Below are 22,701 nucleotides of genomic sequence, written 5' to 3' on the forward strand. Positions count from 1 at the left end.
CTCCTCCTCGGCTTGTCCCTGCCTCTGCCGCCCGCCCCCTCCTCGTCCTCCCCTCTGTGCCATCTCCTGCCAAGGGAGAGGAGCAGCCCGGGCTGAGCCCAGCTCATGCTGGGGCCAAGGTGAAGACCAAGGATGAGCGGGGCTGGGATCCAGCAGCAGCCCCAACCCCTGGCCCTGGGAGCGGCAGTGATGGGACATGAATCCACCTCAGGCCAGATCCACAGCAAGGTAAGAATTGGGCCAGGCGGGAGGGTCCCAGGGACCCCTGGGGAGCTTCTGCCTGCTGGAGCCCCAGAGCCTGCTGCCTCCCTCCCCAGCCCTGCACAGCACTCCAGTGCCCTCTGTAGGGGGCGAGCGACCTGGCAGAGAGCGGCAGCATCTGTCCAGCAAGCCCAGCACCTCTTCCTTGGCTTCTCCAGCCCCAGAGCTCTCTCCATTGCATGCCCCTCGGGCTCTCAGCTGGGCAGCCTCAGCGCTGGGAAAACACCAGCAGGGCTGGTCCAGTGTGTATCTGAGTTCGTGGGGAGCTCTCTCGCCCCAATGACTAGCCCCTTACCTACAGCAAGTACAATAATGCAATAGGAGTGTGATGTGAAAAATATGTCCCGTTGTGACATGGTCACTCAAATCACGATTACGTGTGTGTACTGTGCTGCCCTATTGGTGCCATTTGTGCTAATTTCTGTTTCGCATCGGTGCCAGTGGTTATGGGGCTAAAATGCCAGGACAAAAATGAAAACTACTTGTTAAAATTAAATGTTAATTACACTAGTAGGAAATTGTTTTATTTCACTAACTACACATTCTGTTTTCATTTTTTAAAAATTTTAAACAGTCATAAAAAAACTGCAAAGTGCAAACGTGTAAAAGCCAAAAAAAAGGAGAGTGGACAAATTTTTTTTGCTTGGGTCAGCAAAAACCTAGAGCCGACCCTGCACTGTGAACATTGTTTGACCTTCAGGACATGGCAATGATGCCCTCAGCATCACCACATAACATATGGGATTTACTCTTCCACTGCAATGGGAATTACTTTAATCCCTCAGTAGGAGAATAGAGCCCTACATGCCATCTAATTCCAGGCCCAAGCAATCCCCTCCTGTGTTGTGGAGAAAGATACACTGATGTAGAGCTCAAACGCTAACCCTGTTAAGAGAGCTTCACATAGTCTAGTGGAAAGGAGGACCAGGGAGGACTGCTAGAGACTAAGATCTGAACTTTGAATGTTAACAGTATAGACAGAGTAATGTTGAAGAAGGTATTGCTCTTGACATAGAAAAGGCTTTTCCAGACAGCAGCCAACCACTGTTCCGCTGGGGCTAGCTGGAGCATACCATCTTTGTATCTTTTGGATAGGCTGTAATAAGATCAAAGGATTATTTCACTTTTAAGACTGAAGGGTGCAGAGTGGTGGTAAGAATTCATGTAGGCTGTATCTCCCAAGAACTCTTCTAAAAAGAGAGATCTGCTCTGGTAAAAACTGAATTAAATATTCTGGACCAAAATCTCTTTTGGTGTAAACAGGCATTTGTCCACTGGCTTAAATGCAGTTGCACCAATTTACACCAGCAGATAATTTGGCCTTTGTGTCTCCTTAAAGGGATAGTATCCATACAGGGAAGCAATTGCCTAGCTGATATGCCCAAAGGCATCTGAAGTCTTAATGGTTTAAGACCTTTGTAGGTCTAATCAGCCTTCTGAATTGCTATTGGAATCCAATAGATATGGACACACAACATTTTGGGAAGACACCACCTCCAGATCAAATTTCTCTTTCACTTCCCCCCCCACCTCCAATAAATGTATAGAGAAGGCTGTGGAATGTAAACATATAAAAATGGGGACTAGTTCATTATTGTTCTAGGGTAAGAAGCAGCTGACTGCACATCAATCAATGGCCAACATTAGCCATAACAGTAATTCAATCTTGCGGCCACATGGTCTTGAAGAGCAGAGCTAATGTATGGATACATTTGCTGTCCTTTCCAGCAAATTTCAAGTAATTTCATGACTAGAACTGACATGCATGAATGTCTTCCTCTTTAGAAGTCTTTCTAAAGCATATTACCATTATTTTTTCCCCCAAGTAGCATCCATAACATGTTAAGTGCATGATTGTTGTGCCCAGAGGACACAATCAGGATCAGGGATCCAGTGTGTAAGCCCAGTAAAAGAGGGTCCTGCCCTGGACAGGTTAAGTACTTTTCAAAATATGGTGACTGCCATACAACCTATTTTTTTTTTTTTTTAAACGACTTGCTCAAGAAAACTAAAAATTCATCTTATGTCACCAAAGAAATGTGTATGGGGAGAGGAAAAGGGATTAGGGCCATATACTGAGGCTCTTATTCAGTACTTATTCATGCAAAACTCCCATGGTCTTATCTGAGGAAAGAATACTGAATGATGATTGCAGGTGATATCTTCTGAAATCAAGAGGAATTACTCATACATGCTTCAAGGCAGATTTTGGCCTACTGTAAGAACCTTAGTGTATATGGCCCATGGTTGGTTGTATCTCCATCACTTCATTTTGACTGGTTTCCCAAACCTTCATCTCTCTTGTAACAGGTTGCAACACAAGAAATATTCAGCACCAGTGATTAAAGATATTGAAAGAGGCTACCATGTTAATAACTTCTTCCAGCACAACAGCATTAATCTGGTATGCTATTTACCCTAGGTTTTGTTAGTGCTGAATTCAGAGGATCAGAAAATATCACCATATAGTAAATGGTGGTGAGTAAACACCTCTGATATTTAGACACACATTTCAATTGCTTCCTTCTTTTTAAAGGATAAGCAGAATAGAGAAATCATGGCTGAGGTACTCCTAAAATGTGACTATTTTGGCAGTTTGGTCAAAAGTAAAGCTGACGCAGCTGCAGAAAGAAAGCAGCTTTCCCAAAGATTAGCAAAAGTAGGACCTTATCTGAAATAAAACAAACTGACTTATCTTGGTTCCCCCCGCCCCAAGATGTCCTCAATTTCTCCTGCTGAAATCCTGTTACTAATTGTCACAGCTTCCACTCATTTCAAATGGACCCTTGGAGTCAACATCAACTTTTTTTTCCCCTAGATGTTGTCACTTCTCACAAATAGCTATAGTCTGTCTGTAGTTTATGAAATTGTTACATAGAACATTTGGCTTTTAAGTCAGACTTTTTTTGACAAGGAAGAATGTGTTTTGATACTGTCGGGTACTACATTTATAAATGCCTTATAAATAGAGCTGGTTGGGGATCTTTCAATAAAACACTTTTTGTCATTGGGAAATGCCGATTTGTTGTAACTGAAACTTTTCATGAAAACAGTCAGTTTCAATTAATTTTTCAACTCAAAATAAGGTTGGAAAGAAGTGTTTAGATTGCTGAGAGGCCTTGTTTTGACATTCTTAAATGAAAAATTTTGGTTGTGGGGTTTGGACCAACTTTTCATTTAGAAATTTAAGGTAACTGGTTAAAAAAAAAAGTCTGAACGTTGTTTCAATAATTTTTAAAATAGTTTTGATCAACTGAAACTTTTGAAAAGTGAGTTGTTAAACTTTTCAAGATTTCATCTTTGTTCTAATGTAGGATGGGAATTTTTTTAAGTCTCAGTACAGTAACTCCTCACTTAAAGTTGTCCTGGTTAATGTTTTGTTGATCAATTAAGGGAACATGGAAGTTTAAAGTTATGTAATGCTCCCTTCTAAGGTTGTTTAGCAGCCACCTGTTTTTGTCTACTGCTTTTAGGAAGAGCAGCCTGTTGCAGCTAGGTGGTGGGGGCTTGGAACCAGCATGGACAGACAGTCCCTTAAGTTCCCTGTGCAGCAGCTGCCTGCAGTTCAGTTATGTCCCTCCCCCCTCTACCCTGTGCTGCTCCTGCCCTCTGCTTTGGAGCTGCTCCCCAAGACTCCTGCTTGCTGTGGTGGTGGGGGGGGGGGGAGGGAAGGAAGAGCGGGGCAGTCAGGGTGTCCCCTTCTTCCCTGTTCCTGCACCCCACTTACCCCATCTTCCATAAAGCAGGGCTCAGGATGGGAGGTGCTTGAAGCAGCTGCCATCTCAGCAAGCTGAGCTAATTAACAAGGCAGTGTACTTAAGGGAAATACCCTATCTCCTCCATTCCTGCTGCCTTGCAGAGTAAGAGAGTTAACCCTTGAGGGCTCAGTCACTTGCTAGTTCATTACTTAGCAGTAAGGGAAACATCCAACTCTCTGACTCTTCCACCTCAACCAAGCTTCACAATCATCATCACTGTGTACCACTATTAAATTGTTTGTTTAAAACTTATACTGTGTATGTGTAATGTCTTTTGTCTGGTGAAAACAATTCCCTGGAATCTAACCCCCATATTTACATTAATTCTTATGGGGAAATTGGATTCACTTAACCTCCTTCTACTTAAAGTTGCATTTTTCAGGAACATAACTATAATGTTAAATGAGGAGTTACTGTACAAAGCACACAAAATTGATTTAGGCTAATCTGCTGAAGGAATGGTCCCCACCTCCACAGCCTTCTCAGCTGGGAAAGTTCAGGGAAGTTGCATAAGGAAGCACTGAAGATTAATGACCCCCTCATGTGCTCTTTGGGTTGAGATGCCATGAAAAAGAGGGTTGCTGTGGGCTTGTTGGTAGCTAGACAAATGCACTAGGGAGTCAGAGGTAGCTGTGCTCAAGATCCTCCCACAGAGCTAGAGCAGGATCCCTTCACCTGCTAGAACCACCCAGTCTACAAGACTCACTCCCCAGGGCTGCTCCTGCCTAGGAAAAGTCTGCTGTGTGGACAGCAACTCCCACTACCGCCTGCAGCCTCTGCTAGTCGAAAAGAGGGCATCTCTCAAACCACAGCAGACCCCTTTCCCATAGGCCCAGCTCAGCCTAAAGCTACAGCCAGCTCCTGCCCCATCCCCCTCCATCCTTCCCCACTTGGCCCCTCACCTTCTCTGTCCGTTCCAGTGAGAATCCACTAAGCGCCCCACCTGCTGCCCTCTGAGCTGTTCCTTTGCCCACCCCACAGTCACCCCGGCGCCTCCGCATGCCCCCCCCCCTTTGCAACTGTCTCTGATCTGCACCTGCTGAGCCGCTTTCTCACCCCGCCCATCGCACATGCAGAGCGTTTCCTACCCGCGCGCCATCTCCGCAGCGTGCGCCTTCACCGCCCCCCCCGCATCTCCCGGCACGGCCAGCGCCGGCACTGCCCGTCGAAGCTGCCCCTGCGGCGATGGCGGGCGCAGGTCTCTTGCAGGCGGTCGGGGGTGCTTAGAGACCCGCCGTTCTCGGAGGTCCAAGCTCTGACCCGGCCGGGGCCGCCGGACCGCAGGTACCCGGCTCCCCTCCTCCGGGTGGGCTCGCGCGTGCTGCGCGGGGAGGGCGAGCCAGAGCCCGGCGTGTGCAGCCGGCGCCGAGCTTTCCAAGAACAGTCCCGTCCGGCAGGGCGAGCAGCGCGGGCGGGCTCCGGCACATCTGCTGGCGGCAGCAGCAGCCGCCGCCGCCGCCTTGGGAGCCCGGCAGGTAGGTGTGTGCTGTTCCCCCTGCCGCAGCAGCTGCCTCAGCCAAGCTGCAGTTGGGCGATTTCTCCGTGCCCAGCGGTCCCGGGATGCTTGGCTGAAGCAGGGGGCGGATGGACGGAGAAGTGTCGGGGTTTGCGGTGACGGTCGGGTCCTTTACACTCAGGGGTTCCCTCTGAGAACGACACCCCCCAGCGAGCCCGTCCCTGGCCCGTGCCCGGGGACCCGGCGGTCCTGCCCTGAGAAGAGCCTCTACCTGTGGCATCACCTGTCTTGCTCCTGCCTCTCGCCTGAATCTGCTGTGAGGCCAGTTCTGTGCCAGCGAGCTCAGTGTGTCTGTGACACTTGCCTGAAGTTCATTTACACCCTCCGGTACGTTGCGGGGAGTATGATGCGTGGGGAATGATTTTTGTTGCTTGTACAGTTCTGAAATGCAGAATTTTTGAAAACAGTGTAGGGTGTAATGGGTGAGATGTTTCTGTAAGTTTGGTTTACAAGCTATCTTAATGCTTTGTGTGATGTGCATAAAAATTGGCTTTGATCAAAATATAGGATTTTCTACAGGGTGAACTAGATATCAAGCTCAGTTTCTATTCCTGTCTAAAAATAACACTTATAATTTTACTGAAGGTAGCTACATTTTGGGGGGGGCTTATATGCAACAATATCAAATTGTGGACAGTTGCAAAAAGGGAATCTAAGACTCTCGGCGACTATAAAACGGCAACTAAGGCGAATTGAAACTGTGTGATCCTGGTAGTAGCTATAATGTTAGATTTCATTATATCAAATCTTAGAGGACTATTCCCTCATTTAAAAGACCAGATTATAGATTTAGAGTTAGCAACTACCTTTGCTGCACATGCATACGTTATTTATTATATGTGTGTAAAGTAACCACCAGACACCTGTTAGGAATACTGCATATCAGCCTATCACATAGATTTGTCTTCTTGCTGAGCTATTTGCTGAACATTTCCTATTTTCTCCTTATTTCCACCCTGTCATGTTGCTTTCCTCCACAATGGTATCAACAGTGGCACAGAATGCTTGGGATGCTCCTAGATACCAGGAGCTTTGGTAATGAAGGTCAATGAACAGGAATTTGCCTAATGCCAGTGTAAAGTCATTCCTGTTCCCAGTTTTCTCCCCAGAGGGTAACTGCTTGAAGGTGTTTAACCCCAACCTAACCTGATTTTTATCTGTACATTTTGGATTGCAGAAGTAGTTAGGTCTCTCAGGCACTCTTAAGCCTCTAGCAAGAACTGAATCAGTTCTCTCTGTTCCTCACTTTGTTATTCACTAAGCTAAACACTGACTTCTTGTTAACTTTAAATCTTTGTTCTGTTGAAGTAGACAGGGTGAAGAGATCAAAAAATTGTCAACATGAAACAAAAAAGTGTTGTTAACTTGAATGACTAAAATAATATCAGACTCTTATGTCACTTTTATTTCATGAACATGATAGTTAATCTGTTTACAAAATAATAGGCATTGATGGTTCTGATGCTCTTCACCATCTTTTTATTTTTGTTTGAGTTTTTTTTATTGTTTGAGGAAGGGTGGTGAGGTGTTATTGGAGAGCTGGATAGTAGTGGTTGGAATATTTTTCTCTAAACAATGCATTGGAATGTGACAAATGTTCTGTGAAGACACAAATTTCAAATGAGATGCTAGGGGAATGGTTGACAGAGCAGTCTGCATCTGGATTTTAAAGAGAAATTGTTCATTCAGCTAAAAATGTTCATGAACTTCAGATGATGGTGTTAATGTTTGAAAAGAGTGAAGTGTGTCTGTTTAACAATATGTACAGTGAAAGTGCTGGAAATTACATTTTTTTAAAAAAAATTATATCTATACGGATGTTTTGTTGTATGTTAAATGTAACTTGCATATTGTCAGTCCTTTGTTATGTATGGAACAGTTCTTGACAAAATAGATGAACTATAATTATTTTTTTTAAATGAACAGACTAATTGTTTAGATCTGTTTAATAAACTACAATGAATTTCTTTATAAAACAGGGCAGTATTGAACAAAAATGAGCAGAGGTTTTTTCAAGAGTAAGTTGAGCATTCTTTGGATATTATCTGAATCATGTGTATCTGGAAAACCTGCAATGAAACTCTAAACATGATGACATAAAATTTTGCCAGTGTCTTAATAAAAGTATTTTTTTTTTACAGAAGATGAGATAACATTTTAAATCAACACAATTGCACTTCAGTTTTGGTCTAAAATTAAAACACACACTGATTTGAAAACATAGAGATAGCTTAGTAACATATTTATAGGTTGTTAATGTGTTTCCAAGAGTTGTAATTTCAATTCACTTATTTCTTTGCTTAGCTGCATTTGAACTTAGATTTAAATCTATGTTCTCAATAGAGATGAGTGAACTTTAAAGAAAATCAGGTCAGGCATAGATTCCGGGCATCTATCCCTTTTTGGATGCCCAGAAACAGGCACCAGAAATAGCATGACAAATTTCTTTTTCATGAACAAAGCTTTTTTTCTTTTAAGGGAGAAAGAAGCTTCATAGAGTCTTTACAGATATCAGAGCCTTGTGGAATAAATGTTTCTAGCTTATTTTATTAGAATTAATATAGCTAGTGTAATTTCTACTTTTCTGCTGTTGGACTTAGGGCCGCTTGACTTCAGAAGTATGAGATTATTGGGGTTTATTTTAAAATAAAGAGTTTTCTTTAAAAAAAAAAAAAAAAAAAAAAAAAAAAAGATTAGCTTTGTATGCAGCATGTGAGCTTTTTCCTTAGAGGCAGACACTGCTCATCTGTAGAAAAATGGTTTTGGGGCATTACGTGTTCGGATATTGCCAAAAAAACCCCAAAAGAAAATACCAGGAATGGAACTAATTTGTTGTTTGATTTTTTTCTCAAATGGCTAATAAAAAAGCAGTTGGATTGACATAAGGTATAGGAAAAATAGTTCTATCTTATTATTTGAAACAACAGGTAGAATTAAACTACAACGTGCCTTGTTTTTCAGGACTAAATGATTAGTTTATCCTACAGTAAATGGAACAGATCATAACCTCTTCCAGTGCTTTCTTTGTTCTCTATTGGACTGGTTCAATTGCCAAGAAGCGATGATTTTTAATCCCTAAATAGACGTCATAATGACATCATCACATCCTATATTTGATTGATTCTCATAAAAGAACAGTAATGAGATTTGATATGCATGTCTTAAATTCTCCCTTCCCTTCAGGGGATTGCCTGACCTGCATGGCAAATTTCAGTGAATAACACTGAGTTCCAGCAAAAAAAGACATTCCTTTTTCGAAGGCAGGGAGGGACATGTAGGAGCAGTGGACTGATCCTGATCTCCTTAAAATTTAAGGACTTAGATGATGAAACTTCAAATGGGGAGAACGTATCTAGAAGTGTAGACATTGACCAATATTTTCAAAATTGGTGCTGCTAAAGCCATTGTAGACATCTAAGTAAAGGTGACTTGATATTCAAAGGTGCTGGGCATATTCAGTTTACACTCACTCCAGTTGGATTTGTGGAAGTTCAGCACTTGTGAAAATCAGCTCATTTTTATTTATGTACCCAAATATGGGTTTGGGTACCTGAGTTTAGGCACCCAGGTTGGCAAATGTTGATCATTAAGCACAAATATATCTGAAAGCTTCCCCCAAAAAAACTACCAGTCAAACCAAAATATTAGCTATAACTGTAACTGGGTATAATCTGATGATAATTGCAATGCTCGTTTTCTGTGTTGATAACTATAAACTCTAAATAAAATAGTTGAACCTTTGATATAGTTGTATTAATACAGCACAATTCTCCTATCATGAGCTTAGACTTAATGAAACTCGGTTTATTGAGAAGCAGAGCAACAATCCTAAAATTTTTCACTGCATTATTGTGTGAACATTGTAATTCTGATTATAGTAAACCCTGTTTATAATGGAATTGTGCCTTCATTTACATTTCTGTAAGAAAATTTCATTGTTTTTCATAAGGTAATCTGGTACAATTTTTAATTTTTAGTACAAATTATTAGTATCATGTTTATCCCACTAAAGCAAGGGTTTTAAAAGGAAAGACGTCATTTAAATGATGGCCAGGGTAGGCTGCTGGTTTATAGAGCAGCTTGGGTGTTTTTCCACAGATCTATAAATACTTATAGAATTCTATAAGTATATGATAAATCATATGCAGCTGATTTTATACACTCTCTTATCTTACTCATTAATTGAATATAATAAATATGAAATAATTCTGAGATTCAGCTATCAGCCTAAGTGAACTGTTCTTAATAAACTTGGAAGGTTTTTATTTCATTTGTATGTGTGCGTGTGTAAATTCTGCTTTATCTCTCTTTAGACAAGTATTGCGCATGATGAAAGACAGGGGAAAGAGTTGTTTTCATTTTGCTGTTCGTTCTTTATTGGGTGTTAAAGAATGAAGCCCACCTCTTATAAGCACCATCTTGGTAATTCCAGTTACTGCTCTCATCTTTGATTCTCACCCACCAAGTTTGGTAAATATCATGGCTTCATAGAACTACATTTCAAAAGAAGCCAGTGATTTAATAACTGTGGACAGGCTAATCTCAATGCAAGATCTGGCGTTGAGTTGAATTAATGAGATCAACCTATTTACTTAAGACAGAGAAATGTTACATCAGCAAGCCTGTCAACTTCTGTAGTTCACCAATGTTGTATTAGGAACGGTTGAGTAGTGATTGGGCGTACGCATTGTTAACAAGCAAAGGGGGTGGTTATTTTACAATTGAATCCATAAATGGTAGGCACCCACAAGTTATTGGTGCCAGATATATTTCTAAATAAATCCCATAAGCCTGTCTGCACCCGTCTTGCCTGAAATGACAAATTTTCATGAGCTGTAAACCTGTTCTAGAATGACTCAAGTATGAACGAACAATAGAACCCTAGTGTTAGAGAGAATCCTGATTTGATGATAATTCGTGGAAACTTCTTTTCACTCTCCTCTCAGGATTTGCCACATGTTGTGAATCTTCTAGCTTGTGCCTGCATTGCACATTCAAAACAAAAGATGGGTTTCGACTTTGTGAAACATCTATGCCTTCTGACTGAATTTTAGATGATCTCCAATGACATTTACATGATTGTGCTGTAATGCAGTGACACATTTGGTTATATAAAATATGGAAAGCCAAGCATCTCAGAACCTTTTCTGAATGCTTTCTACTAGAGACTATCAAAGCATGATGACTGTTACTGCAATGATGACCTTCTTGAACATGAGATGACTGCACCAGTTTGGCCAAACAGAGAAGGACATTTTCATTACTGTGACAGAATTCATTTTGGAAAAACAAGGTCAGTTGTGACAATTATTGAAGAAAATGAAAGTGAGGCAGTAATATCTTGTCATTGTACTGATATAATACAAAAACTGCACATCTTGTCTGCTATCATTACATTATGTAAAAACTCAAAAGAATGTAAAGCAGAACTTCATGCAAATCAGCAGTTGCTATATCTATGTAATGTCTAATAGTTAACACAAATTAGTACATTTCAAAAGTAAAAACAGTATAGTGACTGAAATATTCTGTTCCATTTGCTCTCTAAAGAATTATCTTAATCTGAAAAGGATAGGAGTAGGCAGAAAATGTTATGCTTGTTTCACATTTTGTTTTGGTCTCTAAATCAGAATAAATGTAGACATTGAATAGGTTACTACTGCTCATAAATCAACTTTTAGTATTTTTCCATGTTTATTCTCTAAAGGAATTCATCACCGAACGTGAGACTTCTTCACACTGTTTTTCCTGGTTCACTTAATAGGAACAAAATGTATAGCCACGCTTTAGAATTGTGTTTCTTTCAGATAAATCAAAAGTTATGATGTCTCCTTAGGTTAGGGAGAAAATCAACTTGCTTAATTGATACAAAACTTCTGTTAACTTCAGGGTAAGTTTTCTTTCAGGATTTGGTCCTAAACTTACTAGTGCTGAAAATGATTAAAAAGTCATTTTAGGTTTTTTCCTCCACAAATTCATAAGTATCAAGAAGTTCAAACATCAGTTTGTAAATAGTAGTGTTAGCAATGAAATGTGTCAGATTGCAAAGAACCACTAGCATTTTGTAGGGATATTTTGTGGTTATGCAAAATTAATTTGTAATGATTGTAACAATTATTTAAAATGAGGCAAATACACAAGCTTGTGAAAATGAGGATGCTGACAGCATTGGCAATGGTAATTGTGTAATCTGTAAGCCAGGGACTAAATGCTGCTCAATAACACTAGTATAGTTGGAGTAACTTCATTAGCTTTCGTGGTAATACTTTGGATTTAGCCCAGGGTAACTGGCCCAACGTAGAAATCAGAATTTAAATTGTCTGACTGTTTCTGTTCCAATTTCTCACACTGCCAGTGTGATCAGCTTTTAACATGAAGAGACTCTGCAGGATTTAGCTATAATTCTGCTTTCATATTGGTTCACTCCTAGTTCTGCAATACAAAACCCGTCATACGTATTTTCATTTGGAAACCTGGAATGCACAAAAGATGTAGATTCTGTGGTAAAAGGCAAATGTTGCCCACCAGCTGCTAAACCACTTCCAGTATTCACTTCAGCATTTTGTAAATGGAATATTCGTCTTGCTCTTAAGAAACTTGGATGTGCAACTGTTGTTCATGAAAATAGAGTAAATTAATCAAAACCATATTTCTATCTGACTTTAAGTAGGCATTATCCACTACATAGATTCAGATGTAGGTCTTGACAATTTAACTTTAAGATTTAAATCTCAATAAGCAAGGAACTCATTTTCCATGTTTATTGTTCTGAAATTATTTTGAGGCACTGAATCACTTCTCAAAAAGAATATCTGTTGCTGGACAACGAATTAAAAACACTACAGTATTTTTTTAGTCATTTCAGATTGTGAATAAATGTTTAACTTTTACTCTCTCAATTTTTTCACAAGAAATCCAGTTATTTTTTATAATCTTCACACTTTGTTACTTAAGCCTGAGTGTAAACTATAGAATGATCCTTGTTTAAAAATAGGTTGATAAATATAAATTTGAATGATCCATCAGATCTAAAGAATACCATAAATAAAATCAAGCCCCATCTCTGTACTTTTAAGCTATATGATTTTGATTATCATATTTTATGAAAAATATGTAATTTAAAATATGGAGAAGTCTGGTCAAGTTTTTACCTTTCTTTGTTTGTTTACACCACTTGTTAAAAACACAGCAGATGTTGTAACAAGGATACATAAGGAAGGGAGTAAAGATTTTTTTTAAACAGAAAAAATTTTAATTTCATTTGATATTGGCAGACACTGCAAAGGCAAATTATTCCCAGTATGTATATAATAGTTAATTATATAGCTTCGTAAACTAATGTGACAAAAGAAAAACTGTACACAGTTAAAAGGTAGAAGAGCCTCTTTTGGAATTGTTGAATATTCAATCAGAAGCAAGAGTACATGTCAGAAACCTATTTTCTTGGGAAGTTTCATTTTAAAAAGTAAACATACCTTTTCAGACAGACTATGTCTGTTACATTCCATCTCTTTGTGGCTTTTAAGGGAGAAAACAGAAATATGAGATTTTCTATCACAAGGGCTGATCCTGCATTCCTTCCATTGACTTGTACATCTCTCTTGTTTAAATAAAATAACACAACTGACCCCAAGGTGTGAACCTTTTTTCAGATGTGTATTCTGCATTTATGCCATGTAAAAGTGTACTGTTTTTATGTGGTGTGTGTGGAACTGTGACATTTCTATTGCAATTTAAGTGTCTTTAGAACTCAGAATTGATACTTTGTGGGTCAGAGAGTGTATTAAGATTTCCTTACAAACCAGAATCTTGGGACTGTTATTAGATAACTAGATTTTTCTGGCTAAAATGGGGGTATAGCATCAATCTCATAACTGATACGCTTGCCTACAGATGGATGGTAGCTGTCTGGTATGTCTTTTAAATTCCTCACTACTATAATCCTATTTTTTCCACCAAGTGACTTCATTTTTTTTCTAATGTTTATAGTGAACTTGAAACTCTAATCCTGGATGGCGAAAACATTTTAGGGTTAAAAACATGGCCTTCATCTTTGGTCAACAGCAAGGGGGCACTGTTTAGTATGTTTCTCTTTTCCTGGATTTCTTTTCAGGCCATTGAAAGCCTAAGGAGACATTCAGCAAGGCAGAAATGCACAGATTCCTACTACTGCACTGATGATCAGCACAGACATTACTGAAAACATGCAGAGGCTTTGCAGCCTCATGTATGAGTAAATGTTATAAACGCCAGTGAGGGGTAGATACAATCAGATGAATACTTTTAATTATAATTTAAATAATTCTGAATGACCAGAGGGGATTACTTTGATGAATATGCAGCTGGGGAAAATATTTATAATCCTGAAACCTCTGGAAATTAAAATAAATACTTTATTATCTAAATTATGTGTTTATATAAGTAGAAGGATAGTGGGGGGGATGGGCCCTCAAGTAGTAGGTGTGTGTTATTTATTTGATATGTTCCTCCTTTTCAGCAGAGTGCAGAAGGTTAAGATAGTTTGAATCCTAATTTTGTTTAGTATTTATGCTAATTTTATGTATATATCAAGCCACTATTAATTCAACAAAATAAACAACATAATAAGCTACTACTATTAATGTTTTTAAACATTTTAATGTTTTAAAAGAATGATAGCGGTATTTACTCAGGCCAGATTCCTTAAGGGCTTAACTGTTCAGAGTGCACACATCCCACAATAATGGATGACTAACGAGCCATTCTTCTTTGCGGCACTTTCGGATGCACAAAGCCTGTGCAACCATTATTGTCTCTTCATGGAGTACAGTTTACTAGTTTACTCCCCTTTGGGCAGCCAACCATCTGGCTTAAGTGAGGTGCATATGAGGGAGGGAAGGACCAAGGTCTCTCTCACCTCCTCCGAATCCCCTTAGCAATACCTTGCTCCCCCTGCAGCCCAGTGGCACAGAGGCTGGAATTTTGCTCAGTTCTTTCCTGGCCTGCGTAGGGGTGATTGGGGAGCTCTTTGTGCCCTCTACCCCTCGTTGTTCACTTATATAATGGTCAGGCACAATATGGCCCTAAGTTTTTACTCCAGGCCAAATTTTGCTCTGGACTATATAACTTAAGAGCAAGCTTTGACCTGTTGATTTCACTAGGAGTTTTATACGAGTAAGGAGTTTGACCCTAAAATTGAAGGACAGGGTGAGCTTTCAGTTAAAACTTTAAAGATCTTTTAAGTTTATATAGCTCACATGATGGCTTCACTTCTGTTGCAATCCAGAAATTGTGCCTGCAGGTAATTGTTGCCACATATCTAGCACTTGGACAGCTATGTACGATGTTTGTGCCTGAAACTGCGTGCTTAGCAGGCTAAGCCGTGGATTGTCTCCTGTTAACTGCAGGCACAAAACATATGGGCAGTAAGGGAGACCAAGCTTAAGTCTGACTGATAATTCGGTCAGAAGTGTATGATGTTAATGTTATTGGTGAACATATGAAGTGATTTTTCTGTTGGCTTTTCTGAGTGCTTAACAAAGTCACTGGCCAAGGGTGTGTAGGAAAGTTTCACATCAACCTCTGGAGTGTTTGGACTTTCATCTAGGCAATGGAAAGAAAACCTTCCAAATGTGACCTCAGTGTACTGCTGTCTTCATGTATCCACAGCCAACCAGCCTGAAACAGTAGGCAGCTGTGAACTGCTTAAAGTCCAAATTGTAACTCCAACCTGAGCACACGATAGGCTATTCCATGAGTGGAGCCACTACCCAGTTGCTACTCAAGGAGTGCACAGGGGTTGCAGGTGGAGCCGGACTCCACAGTGCAAAACACTTGTGCATCTGATGTGTGAGCTTTCTAAGTCCTGTCCCCACCCTCTCTATGCCCTGGAACCATGCTAGCTCTTCTATGGCCCCATAGGAGGGAATGATCTTAAGAGAGGTGCAGAGTGGTTCTGTTCATTTCAATGAGGTGTTAACTCTGCAGACTGACTCTCTGGCTCACAGTAGGCATTCTGCCTCTTGCTGACAATTGGTGCAAGATGTAGCTAGAATAGTCAAGGACAAATTATGTTCAGAACTAGTTCAGTATAAGCATGGTTTCTGAAACAGTGCTGAGCACAGTTTAAGGGTAAGTAGGAATCATTCATATTCTGCACAAGCTCAGAAATCTTTTGGTCTGCTATTGGTACACTTTCAAGTGTAGAGCGCATCTGAGTTTTTCATAGCACCCATGAAACCACTGCTTTCAAAGCATCATCCCTCCTACCCTGCCCAGCATGTAGTTCACATTTTGTAGCTAGCAACTTATTGAATGACTTGGCAAGGATTGTTTTAACAAATTAGGTTACTTATTATCTGCCTGAAATTCCCTGGTTGGTGGCTCAGGGAGACTTTGAATTAAGCTGTACAGAGCATAATGAGGTTGTAGGAATGCTTTGATGTGGAAATGCTTATATACAAAAATGGCCTGGACAATTATTGATATAGAATGTTTTCCCAAAGTGTTCTGGGACAGTTTACATTAATCAAATTCAGATTATACTGTAAAGATAGTAAATTTGATAGTAGCCCATCAAAACTCTCTAAACTCAATAGACAACATGAAAAGGTAAAATCGAAATAATTTTCTTCCTTCATTTTGTTGATACATTTATAGCTTACTTCAACCCATTTTGATATCTGCAGTAATGAGAAATTAATATTGCAATGCTACAGATTTGCAGAAAGATTTTATCTTTCTTATAATTGGTACCGTAGCCATTCTCCACCATCAGGTTTACTGAGACAGTGATTCATCTTCAGAATTGAATGTCTGCAATGAACTGTCACTACATTTGTCTGACTTAATAAAGATTGTTATATAAGAGTTGCTTCCCCTTAGCTGATTGAGTTTAATTTCCCAGGCCACCTCTGCCTTCTAATACTGTTTATCAGCTGTCCCTTCCAGCAGGTATATGGGATCTTGGGGAGCAATTACCATACAGGTGGGGTGCAAAATAAACTTTATTAAGAAAATGCAAAAAACAGGGAAAATTCAATAGTGAGGGGTATGGGGTTTGTTAAGGTAGACGATTGGGGAGGGGTTTCTTTTAGCAAATAGTATAGGGCGTTCAATATTTTACAATGACAGTGGTACATACGAGTTGTAACCAATAACACTGAGTATGAATGTACCAAGTAGCTAACCAATTTCTAGTAAAAGGTGTGTACAGCAGCATATAGCCTACTAACAGTATATGGGCAAAATGTGTAGTTAACCAACTCTAGTAAAATGATGTCAGCAGTGTTAAATGTAAAATGTGAGGTGTGTTAGAGAGAAAAGAGGTAACCAAATGGGGTTTTATGCTAGACTTCAGAATACAATTGAGGTTGGGGGGAATAGGAGAGTGTGGAGGAAGGATAAAAGGAGAAGAAGAGGAGAGAGTTAGAGACAGAGAGCAGCAGGCTGCCAGGTTTTAACAGCAGAGAGATCAGCAAGGCTGCAGCTTAAACAGCAAGAGAGCAGAGGGAGAATTTAAACTTCGGAGACAGAGGGCAGCAGCTGCAGGTTTAAACAGCAGAGAGACTGAGGGTATGGGGTGACTGAGAGCTCGGTGTGGGCAGCAGGAAGACAGACTTAACCACAACTATACAGAACACAGCAAAAACTTATCTATGACCTAACTTAACCAAGACTAACACAATCAGCAAGTAACAGAACGCAATGCAACAAATTTCTTAACCTAACTTACAGAACACAATACAAACAATTCTCTAAACCTAACTTAACCACAGCTATGCTGGGTGCTGGTTAAGTCTGCGGGTGCTGGGGAAGAGAGAGAGCAGCTAAGATAATAAAATAAAAGTATAGAGAATTTCACAGAATTTCACAGAGGATTCTTACCAGCCCCAAAGGAAGCAGCAGAGGTAAACAGCAAAATCATCAGAAGGCTGGGTACAGTCTCAATAATCAGGAGATCTCTCAGGCAGCAATTCGTTCTTCGTGGGGGGGTGTCAAAAAACGGGGTACCTCAAAAATAAAACGAGAGCGGAGAGAAAGGACCCCAGAACCCCGTGCTGATCAGACCAGCAGCAATGCAGAGGAACCTTTCTGAGGTCTGATAGAAGGAAAATGTCTGGTTTTAAGGGAAAACTTAGGCAGTTTCCCACCAGTACTTTTGATTGGCTCAGAGGCAGGGGGAAGAGAAAAAGAAAAAGCAGGTGAGCACAGAGACATGTCTAAGGCAGAGTCCTTGCAATAGGTGACTCAGAGCACATTGAGGCCCCTTATGACTCATGCCCGGACCGTTAAAAACACCAATAGGCCTTGCAACTGGACATTGTCCAGCTACACGAGGCCAGTTTAACAACGGTGATAACAGGGTACTAACCTTTGAACAGGGCAGTGGTCCCATTTAGCCACAATTGGCCATCCTCTTTGAAAAGGGCAGTGGCTGTCTTTGGTAAACAACTGTTAAGGGGCTCTCCATTTTGAGAAGGGCAGTGGCCCTGCTAAACAACTTAACACCGGGAGGGGAGGCCACAGGAGAACAAAACAGAATGGAGTATGTGGACAGCTGTAAGAGACAAAAGAATAGGGAGATAGCTGTAACAGACATCAGCAAAGCGGAGTTTGCGTGTAGTTTTTTGCTTTTCTTGCTTGCTCTATACTGAGGGTTATTAACACGAAGTAGCCCCTGAGTGATGGCTTGGACACCAGAGATTCCAAAAGCCTTGTAATAGCCATATAATAGAGTTGGTTTGAAGGATACTGGTTGCCTTGGTAACCAGGCATGTGCCAATACAATATAATTGTACCGGCTATAGTGGAGAGATCTGTGCTGCATATTGATTGCAAGAGTTTTGAATATTCACATAAATGTATTTTACAATGCACATTCCATCTACGAAGTAATTGTGGCTTACTAAGCAGACTAACTGCACCCAAAACATCTCTGAATTTAAGTCTTGAAACTCGAACTGTATTTGTTTAGGTTGATTTTTTTCCGGGCAGGGGGGGGGGGCGTTATTATAAGGGTAGTTTATACCAGATATGATCCTACAATTATTGTGGGCTTTTTCTAATTGAGTTAAATGATATTTCATCATCAATAGTCACACTGTGACTCTTTTTAGTCCTCTAATTCGCATTGGAAAAATAGTGTGGGAAAATAATACACCTGAAAATGAGGGGCTAACAGTGTTGTCTAAAACAACACCTCTACTGAAGGATATTCTCCTGTGTGCAGAGGGATAGCACAAGGCACTTCTGTCCCATTTAAATCCTCAAAATGGGGCTCAAGTGGGATGTAAGTGGTGCATAGACCTTGTGAGCTAATGTAAATTTCACCCACTATTAGCAGGACTGTGCCTGCTTCCCCACATGGCTCTTGATCTGGATTAACCCTACACTTAGAGTCTTGTAAAAGCAGCAAAGAATCCTGTGGCATCTTATAGACTAACAGATGTTTTGGAGCATGAGCTTTCATGGGTGAATACCCACTTTGTCAGATGCATGTAGTGGAAATTTCCAGAGGCAGGTCAAATTTGAGATGGTGTCAAATTTGCAGATGAACTGAAGCTCAGCAGTTTCTCTTTCACGTCTGGTCCTGAAGTTTTTTTGCTGCAGGATGGCCACCTTAAGGTCTGCTATAGTGTGGGCAGGGAGGTTGGAGTGTTCTCCTACAGGTTTTTGTATATTGCCATTCCTGATATCTGATTTGTGTCCATTTATCCTTTTCCGTAGCGACTGTCCAGTTTGGCCGATGTACATAGCAGAGGGGCATTGCTGGCTTAGAGTCCTGAGCTTCTCTTGAGCAGATCTCTAGAGATACCAAACTCCAGTTAGTCTGTGAGCTCCAATAGATCAGAATTTGACCCAGATGTTCAGTGGTGAAATAAACTAAAGTCATTAACCTGTACACCTAGACCAGATCCTCAAAGGTTTTTAAACCAGATGGGAGTTAGGTGCCTAAGTACTGTTGTGGAATACGAGCCTGAACCCCCAAGAAACCACTTCAGGTGGCACGTCTAGGCTGATCCTGCACAACTGAAGCCAATGGGAATTCTGCCTTTGACTTCCGTGGGTGTGTGATCAGACCCATGATATTTAGCAAAGCATCTTGTCATTCAGATGTCTTCTACATTGTCCTCATTCCTCAGTGTTCCTCCTCTTTGTATCATTATTGGTGTACACTCATCTAGGCTTGGCCAGATTAAAATATGTTTGACATGTTACTATATTCATTCGATATATTTGGTGAACATTTACACACACAATGAAAACATTCACAGCTAACAGGATATGTTCACAAATGATTCAAAAGCTAAAGAGGGAGCCAAAATCAATGGAACTTCTAGTTTAACACATCCTGCTTGGCCAAATCTAGTTTTGTTTTAGTCAGTTTTTTTATTTTGTTTGTTTAATTTTTGACATTCACATTTATTACAATATCAAAAGGCCTTTGCCCAGATGGATCATTCACTCAGGAAAGAATTCATCAGTGGCCCTTTTTCACAGTATTGGTTATTTTATCAAAAAATGTCTGAATTTTATTTTAGAAAATGACTTATTTCATTGAAAGTTCTATGTTCAACAATTTCTGGGTCCTAAATTAAGGAAAGGTAATAATTTGGCAAAAAAAAAGACACGTAGGACCAGCTTCTCTGTAGATGTAAATCAGCAAGGCTCCCTTGGAGTCGGTGAAGCTACACTTAGTTACATCAGATAAGAATTGGGCCCATGAGCTCCAAGACATTGTGTTCAATCTGAGGCATTATCTGTTCCCTGCCTAGGTGCACTTTGTTGGTCAGATTAATTCCATGGCAGTAACTCAGACTCACGACCCTGGAGGAAGAAAATCTTCCCCATGGGATTCACAGCCCCACAATGTGCCTTTAAGCCCCATTCTACCAGAGGGTTCACTGCTGCCCAAAATTGGGTGGTGCTTGTCAGGGACTGGTCTTATTCAGGACATTGACTGATTCAGGACATCCTGGGAATCTGAATGCAAATTAATCTGCCCTCCCAGTGTTGAACCCCTGGGAGAGTGTGGTAAACTATACACTTACTTGCCTACACCAGTCATAGGTTTGAACTAAACATTACCTTGTTCTTTATAGCTTGACTTTTTAAGGCAGTATTTGACACTGTTCATCTTATAACTCTTTTGGGTCTGTTGCACGCAGTTTAGGGACTCTTGCATTGTTTAAATGTAATTGTTCATTCTCAGAAGTATAGCTATAATGTTGAAATTGAATTTATGTTGTTTTATGGCATCAACCCTGCACAGATACAAATATCAGGGGTTATTAGTTTTGTTTTTATTACTTACGGAATATTATCAGTTTGAGGTGACTGATAGAGAGGATAGATTTGGAAATGTTAGTTATCTCCAATAATTACTTGCCGGGTTGTGTAACTTAGTTCATTAGTACAAGTAATTTTAGAATGCAGTGCTCAGACGCTGTGAATTCAATTCTTCTTTTTGCTGTTAACCCTGTTCTTAAATCATTCCATTGCCAACTAGCAAATTGCCTAGTTAATTTCATTGCTGACTTACGAAACTCCTAATAAAATAGGTTAAACTTAAACAAACAACAACAACAACAACAAACCCACAACTCCTGATATGTTTTATAAGTCTGTTTGAAGTCGTTGGATTTTGGGCAGCAATACTTTCACACACATAGAATCTGTATTTGCCTGATATTAACTGTCTTATCAAAATTCTTTCTAGTGTTTAATTCAGAATGAAGAGACCATTGTTTGAGGCACTGTTACATTGTTTTCGATCCTGTGAACCATCATAAGATATTCTCATGAAGGATAACCTTTTGTGTTTGTATTCTATTTCAAAGACTTACAAGGATCTGATGCTTTCAGAACCTACTGTGTTGAAGTAGAACCATTAAGATTACTATTCCTTTTGCAAAGTTTACAACCATTGGAACTGATGGTTGTCATGACTGTATATCCCACAAATGAGCCAAATTCTTATAGTCTCTTCTTATGCAGAATTTATATTGAAATTAGAACCATTGAAGTCCATGGAAGTTCTGCTTGAGTAAAAACTTGAGTTTCTAATGCATTCTCAATTATACACATATTTGGCCAAGACCTGCAGCTCTACTCATTTTGAGGAGTACTTACTTACATAAGCAGTCTCATTAAAGTTAATGAGACCACTTGTGTCAGTGAGTGGAGAATCAGGCCCATGTAAGAAGTCCAGCTCTTAACCACATATCTGTATAATTTTATTGAACAAACAGCGCAGTTTTGTATCTTTTCTTACCTTTAGATATTTTCCCAATGTTCCGTTTGACCCTGCTTAAGCTGGTTGCTTTGATTAGAAAGTTTAGTCATCCATAAAATAAAAGTTGCTAAAAGAGTTGTTGGCTTTCCATTTAGCAGTGGATCCAGTAATTAGATTCTTTGGTTCAAGGCCCAGAAGACAAATGATTCCTTTGCCACGAGGAAAACAAATTAACAGTCCTAAATAAGATGCCACTTGTGACATATAGTTTAACAAAGGCTGTGCACCCAAATGAAAATAGGGGTCAGTGATAGGAACAACACAGTGCCATGTCTTCTTAGCTTGGCATTAACATGTGGTAATGGCACAGTTAACTGTTGTCACTTCCTTATCACCTCTAGAGCATGAGCTGCTATTGTACTGCTTCCTTTCTAACATTTAGCATCTGTATTTGAATTAGTGACAGCTCTAAGTTAGCAGTGCGGTTTTCTATTTCCTGATGTTGCTTTCTTGCTTGATGTACCCTTTCTAGGCCATTTCTTCCCAAGATTTGCAGCTAACATTGCAAATGAAAGCCATATATTCATCTAGGGCAGGGTCATTCCAACTGTGTTCTAGCAGCTCACCTAGTACCCAGTCTAATGATGTCAAATGAGAAAACCTGGATAATTTGAAGACTGAGCTGAAGATTTAAGACTTCAACTGGTATGAAATACGACAACATGCCCTAGGAAGGCCTTTGCTTGTGGTGTGTGTGTGCACATGCATACTCTCCCCCACCCCCCCTCTCAAAACTACAGAAAATCAGCATAGCCAACTAGGGTCAAAAGGGTGAATTCCCCCCAATGCATTTATGTTATACACAGACGATCTTGATATTGCATACATCAGTATTTTGGCACAGTTGTCAGCCTGCTCCCTGATGTGCTGACACCCAGCTCCATAGCATG

At 40.2% G+C, this 22,701-nt stretch overlaps 1 protein-coding gene across 5 annotated transcripts in view; it reads left to right on the plus strand.

The window, feature by feature from the left end:
- Positions 1 to 5,445: 5,445 nt before the first annotated feature.
- Positions 5,446 to 22,701, plus strand: part of SLC6A1 (solute carrier family 6 member 1) — a 121,254-nt gene continuing 103,998 nt past the window's right edge. For 2 of the 5 annotated variants that reach the window (XM_032771540.1, XM_075073068.1), the window contains exon 1: positions 10,305 to 10,828. The gene's annotated coding sequence lies outside the window, so the exon portion shown is untranslated. Of the gene's footprint in view, positions 5,495 to 5,656; positions 5,863 to 10,304; positions 10,829 to 22,701 lie in introns of those variants that run through there. The other 3 variants (XM_032771514.2, XM_032771530.2, XM_032771548.2) reach the window with 3 other exon arrangements.

This window comes from Chelonoidis abingdonii, chromosome 17 (assembly GCF_003597395.2).
Source record: "Chelonoidis abingdonii isolate Lonesome George chromosome 17, CheloAbing_2.0, whole genome shotgun sequence".
NCBI lineage: Eukaryota > Metazoa > Chordata > Testudines > Testudinidae > Chelonoidis > Chelonoidis abingdonii.